Below are 9,330 nucleotides of genomic sequence, written 5' to 3'. Positions count from 1 at the left end.
TTCATAGTGTACCACCCTCTTATTGCTAAGAAAGCCCTTGAGATACTCATACCGTTTGTTACAGCGTATTTTTGCGAGCAATCCTTTTCGAGGGTGGTAGACATAAAAACGAAGAAAAGGAGCAGACTGTTGCGAAAATGATATGAGAGTGGCACAAGGTGAAGCCGCGCATTTCTGAACTTGTCTCTGAAAGGCAACAGCAAAAGTCACATTGATTTGCAGTAAATATTCATTGAGTTATGTTTTTGTTTTTGTGTGAAATTCATGTTTTGTTGGTTTTGTTCTTTGAACGCAGTGATATTATGTGCAACTGATGCATGGTTCATTTTGTGCACTTATAAAATATCTACTTATCTTTTGAATTCGAAAAAAATCATATTTTATTTTTCCAGTTACGAAGGGTTCAGTGAATGTAAGTACGAAACTTCCGGGATTCAGTACCTCCAACAAGGTTAAGAACCACTGATTTAGTGGAACTGATTTCAACATGAAAAAAATTGATATAGGATATGATTAATTCTTTGAACGATACGTAATTTTTGCTTTTGGTCTTACACCTGATCCATCTGCTGCAGATTTTCACTTTAACTTGGTGAAATAGGAGAAGTTATGAATTAAAATACATTTTGGTAGTGTCTTATCTAACACTATAAATGTTCTATCATGGTAGTGTCTTATCTAACACTATTAATGTTCTATCATGGTAGTGTCTTATCTAACACTATAAATGTTCTGTCATGGTAGTGTCTTATCTAACACTATAAATGTTCTATCATGGTAGTGTCTTATCTAACACTATTAATGTTCTATCATGGTAGTGTCTTATCTAACACTATAAATGTTCTATCATGGTAGTGTCTTATCTAACACTATTAATGTTCTATCATGGTAGTGTCTCATCTAACACTATAAATGTTCTATCATGGTAGTGTCTTATCTAACACTATAAATGTTCTATCATGGTAGTGTCTTATCTAACACTATAAATGTTCTATCATGGTAGTGTCTTGTCTAACACAATAAATGTTCTATCATGGTAGTGTCTTATCTAACACTATAAATGTTGCATCATGGTAGTGTCTTATCTAACACTATAAATGTTAGTGTCTTATGGTAGGTGTGTCTTATCTAACACTATAAATGTTGTATCATGGTAGTGTCTTATCTAACACTATAAATGTTCTATCATGGTAGTGTCTTGTCTAACACTATAAATGTTCTATTATGGTAGTGTCTTGTCTAACACTATAAATGTTCTATTATGGTAGTGTCTTGTCTAACACTATAAATGTTCTATCATGGTAGTGTCTTGTCTAACACTATAAATGTTCTATCATGGTAGTGTCTTGTCTAACACTATAAATGTTCTATCATGGTAGTGTCTTATCTAACACTATAAATGTTCTATCATGGTAGTGTCTTATCTAACACTATTAATGTTCTATCATGGTAGTGTCTCATCTAACACTATAAATGTTCTATCATGGTAGTGTCTTATCTAACACTATAAATGTTCTATCATGGTAGTGTCTTGTCTAACACTATAAATGTTCTATCATGGTAGTGTCTTATCTAACACTATAAATGTTCTATCATGGTAGTGTCTTATCTAACACTATAAATGTTGTATCATGGTAGTGTCTTATCTAACACTATAAATGTTCTATCATGGTAGTGTCTTGTCTAACACTATAAATGTTCTATTATGGTAGTGTCTTATCTAACACTATAAATGTTCTATCATGGTAGTGTCTTGTCTAACACTATAAATGTTCTATCATGGTAGTGTCTTATCTAACACTATAAATGTTCTATCATGGTAGTGTCTTATCTAACACTATAAATGTTCTATCATGGTAGTTGTCTTGTCTAACACTATAAATGTTCTATCATGGTAGTGTCTTGTCTAACACTATAAATGTTCTATCATGGTAGTGTCTTATCTAACACTATAAATGTTCTATCATGGTAGTTGTCTTGTCTAACACTATAAATGTTCTATCACATGCAGAATCCAGTCTGTTTTATAAATTGATCATAGAAATAGAAATATCATACCAGATATCTAAGAAGATACGAATACATTAGAAATTTATTCCATAGCCACTGGATCTGTAATTATTATGGTCGAAGTTAAAAAGGGAGAATATTTTGATGCATTAGGACTAACTCCACATAATCTTAACATAAGAATATTCAATAAGAACTTTCGAATGTGGAAGTACAAGCAACCAGGACTACGAGCACCATATTCATCTGTATATTTAATGTTTATTATCGGTGTCGACATGTGTCGAAACAAAAACTCCTATCTAATTTGGATCACACAAAATTAGTAATGATATGTTTGCTCAGAATTTTGTTGTAAGTTTATGTAAGTACGTCATTAATAGGCGTGTTTTTTCTATGTAGATTAGATTACAAAACGTTTATTGCGGGAAAATTAACAAAGTGTTAAAAAGAAATATTGTGTTTAAATTTTTTATTATAGTTAGGTTACTGAAATTATTTTAACATTATTAAAGATCCTAATAATACGTTTTGATTATTATATTGTCCTTTTCAGGATAATTTAAATGGTCAGGAAAATTAATTAACTAATGAATAAATGATTTAAACCAATTAAATATAGCTATCATCTTGGCAGTCTAAAGAAATGTTCTCTATTTCGTGAAACTACTACGTAATCATCTATCATGGCCATCTAGCAACGATTCCCTAACAACACGCCCTCTGCTGACGATTTGTGGAAGTATGATGTTATGCCCTTTGGAAGAGTATTAGTGTATTTTTCTTATAGCAAAGTCCATAGGGCTATCTGCTGAGCCCGCCGAGGGGAATCGAACCCCTGAATTTAGCATTATAAATCCGCAGACTTACCGTTGTACTAGCGGGGCGGGCCCTTGGGGGGATAACTGCTTGCATATAGTGTGTATGTATTCTTATAGCCAAGATACATCGGACTATCTGCTGAGTCCACTGAGGAGAATCGAACACCTGATTTTAGCGTTTTAAATCCGTAGACTTACTGCTGTACCAGTGGGGGACTTTGCATGTAGTAATTATAACAGAGAAACTTAAACTTTGTCAATATGTTTCAGAAATAGATAGTTTGTTATGACAATACTCAACTTTTGTTGCGTATTTTTGTGCGCTCATTGAATTTCAACGGTTGTAAACAAAACCCGGCTGTAAATATACTTTAGAAGACACTTTATACAGCAACATATTAAACGTTTATGAAAAAAAAATCTGTCAGGTCGTCGAGTAACATTATACGTTTACTTGTTGACAATACGATAAAGTTATTGTGTTAATTTATTTATTTATCGAACATAGGCTCTACTTAATAAATGATCTAATAATACAAGTGGACTTATAGATTTAGGTGTTTGCAATTACAATTCTTTTGTTAATGTTTTGAAATCCCATGTTTTAAAGAATTACTGTTTCAAAAAAGTTATAAGTTTGACCACAAATATTCTGCGGGTCTTTGCTATCATGTAAATACAATTGAGTGCTTGTTTGTATGTTTGAATTTCGCGCAAAATTTCTCTATTGACTGTCTACGCTAGTAGCCTCTAATTTTCTAGTGACAAATGGATGAAAACTAACATCACCTCTTGGACTATATTTTACCAATGAATAGGGATTAACCGTCAGATAAAAATGCCTTTACGGCTGAAAAGGTAGATATGTTCACTTAAAGGATTCGATATTGTGATCCGCAGATTGTGAGTGGAGCAAACCTCACCACCAGTTCATACCAGGCTTTGTTGAGCACCTGAACTTCTAACAAGGTGTTATATAAAATATAATATTAAATGCATTTAATGTACCAGTAATCAGTGGATATTGCTGGAGAAGTTACGAACAAACGTGCTTTTCCCTATGCAGAAAGTTTGTGTTCTAGTCCTTATTTCTTGCATGCAAAAATACTTGAGTTAAAGAAACAAATTAATTAAATCCTATGACTAACGAAAACCATGATTTAGTTTCTTATGTCAATGAAATAGATAAATTAAAATTGTGCAAGATGAAGTTATTTTAGTTACGATATTTAACACTTCTTTATTATGTCTTTATACGCCCAATTTAGCATACCACATATGAAATAACACATCGAATTTTACGGAGCAAATCCTTAGGTTTGTGTATGTATGTCTAATGTGTTGACGAGTTTAGAACGTATTTTTATTTTACAAAGACATACGTTTGAAAAATTGATTTGTTATGTTTCATTTCTTTACTTTAATTCTTTCGTACTTTTTTGGAATTAGAATAAAATAACTCGAAACTTGCCAAAAGTGATGTAACAAGAAATATTTTTCTTAAACTTTACGAGAAAGTTCGATTTATATATGATTGCTGAACCTTTGCTCAGTGACCGTTTGTTCCAGTCGTTTTAATACATTGCCCCCCGCTAGTACAGCGGTATGTCTCTGGATCTACAACGCTAAAATCAGGGGTTCGATTCCCCTCGGTGGGCTGAGCAGATAGCCCTATGTGGCTTTGCTATAAGAAAAACACACACGTTTTAATACAATACGTAGGAAGTAGAAAATGACTTTTATAAGTTTCCATTCATCTTTTGGAATAATGTTTGTACTTTAAATTGACGTCACTCCAACTTGTCTCTAATCCGGATTTTAGGTCTTCTAGCGTCAACCACTAGTTTCTATTACTCTAAGATTGCTCACATGTCTAATATACTGGGCTGCGTTCACATTTAGCAAGACTGTATGAAAAGTAACAAATTCTTATTTCATAAATTAGGGAATTGCTTACACATACTAAACATTACAGCAAGTTCTTTGTGGAAAAATATATTGGGATATTTTACACCTGCATAGCCATAGCAATTATTAAACTTAGATATGTGACTAGTCCAAAATTAAGAGTTTCAATCATATTAACGTCATAGCATATTAGTTTGTTAGGCTTTACTTTGGTAATCTCCAATTCATAAAGTCTGATGAGATAACGAACTTACTGAAACAATCGCCGTTTTAAGGGGCGAGTGGTTTGTTGAACTGTGAACGGATTCAATACGCACGCCAAAGATGAATTCCATTAAAGGAAATGTAAGTACTTAGAAACGGAAAAAAAGAATTACTGTCTTAAGAAGAGAATTTTGAGAAGGAGAATACCAGAATTTACAACTGTAATCATGACACGGTGTGGAATAATGGGTAGATTACCTAGTTACAGATTAGTAATCATGACATGGTGTGGAATAATGGGTAGATTACCTAGTTACAGATTAGTAATCATGACATGGTGTGGAATAATGGGTAGATTACCTAGTTACAGATTAGTAATCATGACACGGTGTGGAATAATGGGTAGATTACTTAGTTACAGATTAGTAATCATGACACGGTGTGAAATAATGGGTAGATTACCTAGTTACAGAGTAGTAATCATGACATGGTGTGAAATAATGGGTAGATTACTTAGTTACAGATTAGTAATCATGACACGGTGTGGAATAATGGGTAGATTACTTAGTTACAGATTAGTAATCATGACACGGTGTGGAATAATGGGTAGATTACTTAGTTACAGATTAGTAATCATGACACGGTGTGGAATAATGGGTAGATTACCTAGTTACAGATTAGTAATCATGACATGGTGTGAAATAATGGGTAGATTACTTAGTTACAGATTAGTAATCATGACATGGTGTGAAATAATGGGTAGATTACTTAGTTACAGATTAGTAATCATGACACGGTGTGGAATAATGGGTAGATTACTTAGTTACAGATTAGTAATCATGACATGGTGTGGAATAATGGGTAGATTACCTAGTTACAGATTAGTAATCATGACACGGTGTGGAATAATGGGTAGATTACTTAGTTACAGATTAGTAATCATGACATGGTGTGGAATAATGGGTAGATTACTTAGTTACAGATTAGTAATCATGACACGGTGTGGAATAATGAGTAGATTACTTAGTTACAGATTAGTAATCATGACATGGTGTGAAATAATGGGTAGATTACTTAGTTACAGATTAGTAATCATGACATGGTGTGAAATAATGGGTAGATTACTTAGTTACAGATTAGTAATCATGACATGGTGTGAAATAATGGGTAGATTACTTAGTTACAGATTAGTAATCATGACACGGTGTGGAATAATGGATAGATTACTTAGTTACAGATTAGTAATCATGACACGGTGTAGAATAATGGGTAGATTACCTAGTTACAGATTAGTAATCATGACACGGTGTGGAATAATGGGTAGATTACTTAGTTACAGATTAGTAATCATGACACGGTGTAGAATAATGGGTAGATTACTTAGTTACAGATTAGTAATCATGACACGGTGTGGAATAATGGGTAGATTACTTAGTTACAGATTAGTAATCATGACACGGTGTGGAATAATGGGTAGATTACTTAGTTACAGATTAGTAATCATGACATGGTGTGGAATAATGGGTAGATTACTTAGTTACAGATTAGTAATCATGACACGGTGTGGAATAATGGGTAGATTACTTAGTTACAGATTAGTAATCATGACACGGTGTAGAATAATGGGTAGATTACCTAGTTACAGATTAGTAATCATGACACGGTGTAGAATAATGGGTAGATTACCTAGTTACAGATTAGTAATCATGACATGGTGTGAAATAATGGGTAGATTACTTAGTTACAGATTAGTAATCATGACATGGTGTAAAATAATGGGTAGATTACTTAGTTACAGATTAGTAATCATAACACGGTGTGGAATAATGGGTAGATTACTTAGTTACAGATTAGTAATCATGACACGGTGTGGAATAATGGGTAGATTACTTAGTTACAGATTAGTAATCATGACACGGTGTAGAATAATGGGTAGATTACCTAGTTACAGATTAGTAATCATGACATGGTGTGAAATAATGGGTAGATTACTTAGTTACAGATTAGTAATCATGACATGGTGTGAAATAATGGGTAGATTACTTAGTTACAGATTAGTAATCATGACACGGTGTGGAATAATGGGTAGATTACTTAGTTACAGATTAGTAATCATGACACGGTGTAGAATAATGGGTAGATTACCTAGTTACAGATTAGTAATCATGACATGGTGTGAAATAATGGGTAGATTACTTAGTTACAGATTAGTAATCATGACAAGGTGTGGAATAATGGGTAGATTACTTAGTTACAGATTAGTAATCATGACACGGTGTGGAATAATGGGTAGATTACTTAGTTACAGATTAGTAATCATGACACGGTGTGGAATAATGGGTAGATTACTTAGTTACAGATTAGTAATCATGACACGGTGTAGAATAATGGGTAGATTACCTAGTTACAGATTAGTAATCATGACATGGTGTGAAATAATGGGTAGATTACCTAGTTACAGATTAGTAATCATGACATGGTGTGGAATAATGGGTAGATTACTTAGTTACAGATTAGTAATCATGACACGGTGTGAAATAATGGGTAGATTACCTAGTTACAGATTAGTAATCATGACATGGTGTGAAATAATGGGTAGATTACTTAGTTACAGATTAGTAATCATGACATGGTGTGGAATAATGGGTAGATTACTTAGTTACAGATTAGTAATCATGACACGGTGTGGAATAATGGGTAGATTACCTAGTTACAGATTAGTAATCATGACACGGTGTGGAATAATGGGTAGATTAATCAGTGATGACGAGAAACCTACTTGTTGAGAAATTTATATGCAAAAACGGCTCGTTTGGATTGAGAAAATATTTTACATAGAAGGTCGAAACGTTGTTCGCTCTTCTATGTAAAATATTTTCTCAACCCAAACGAGCCGTTTTTGCATATAAATGGGTAGATTACCTAGTTACAGATTAGTAATCATGACACGGTGTGGAATAATGGGTAGATTACTTAGTTACAGATTAGTAATCATGACACGGTGTAGAATAATGGGTAGATTACTTAGTTACAGATTAGTAATCATGACATGGTGTGAAATAATGGGTAGATTACTTAGTTACATATTAGTAATCATGACATGGTGTGAAATAATGGGTAGATTACTTAGTTACAGATTAGTAATCATGACATGGTGTGGAATAATGGGTAGATTACTTAGTTACAGATTAGTAATCATGACATGGTGTGGAATAATGGGTAGATTACTTAGTTACAGATTAGTAATCATGACATGGTGTGGAATAATGGGTACATTACCTAGTCACATATTAGTAATCATGACATGGTGTGGAATAATGGGTAGATTACTTAGTTACAGATTAGTAATCATGACATGGTGTGGAATAATGGGTAGATTCTTTAGTTCCAGATTAGTAATCATGACTCGGTGGCTTGGTGTGGAATAATGGGTAGATTCCTTAGTTCCAGATTAGTAATGATGACACGATGGCTTGGTGTGGAATAATGGGTAGATTCCTTAGTTCCAGATTAGTAATGATGACACGATAGCTTGGTGTGGAATAATGGGTAGATTACCTAGTTACAGATTAGAAAGTACGAGTTTCAAGCTGCAGCATGCTTCTGAAAACGTTCCAAACTTTTAGCTGAGGATGCATTATAATTATTACTGTCAATACTCTATCTTGTTAAGAATAGCCACATTGATGGAGAACCTGCTAATTGGTCGTTGTTCTTATGGTGAACATTTCTAAATTACAGATGATCTAGCTTGAACTTTAGACCTCTCTGACCTAGCTAAACTGGCATAAGATGGATGTCAAGTTGCAAATGACAATATCAGTATGACACATTAAATCCAGCTAATAAAGTATGTATTGAAAATGATAGCTTAAAATAGAGATGTTATGAGATAGCCAAGGCTGGAAGTAATAAGCTTTATATCTAATAAAATAATCCGCTTAACGATAGAACAACGTAAGATGAAATGAAAGAAAACGAAGCTTTGACACACCTTTCTTTTGTTTCATATCGCTAGGAATCATAGATAATACACTGTTCACCTCATAGGTATAAGGAAGGCAACACTTACAGAAGACTAGGATAAGTATTGTATTCATTTTTCATTTGAAATTTAGAGGATGGATATCAAACGGTTGTATGTTTGTAATACGAGGATTTTTTTAAAACCATCTGTATAAAAACCTAAGGCCCTTTATGTAAGTAAGGTAATAAGTGCAAAATTATAAAGGAAGGCTAAAGACAACAGACATTTTACTGACTTAGCAACTAAAAAGAAGAAAATCGCTAAAAACGTGAGGTCCAATAGAAGTTAAAGGAGTAAAATCAGATATTTTAAAATTAGAGTAAACATCTTTTAAAAAAGCAATATAAACGAGTTAGGAAG

The sequence above is a fragment of the Tachypleus tridentatus genome, chromosome 11, assembly GCF_004210375.1.
Source record: "Tachypleus tridentatus isolate NWPU-2018 chromosome 11, ASM421037v1, whole genome shotgun sequence".
NCBI lineage: Eukaryota > Metazoa > Arthropoda > Merostomata > Xiphosura > Limulidae > Tachypleus > Tachypleus tridentatus.
Note: the sequence above shows the minus strand (reverse complement) of the source record.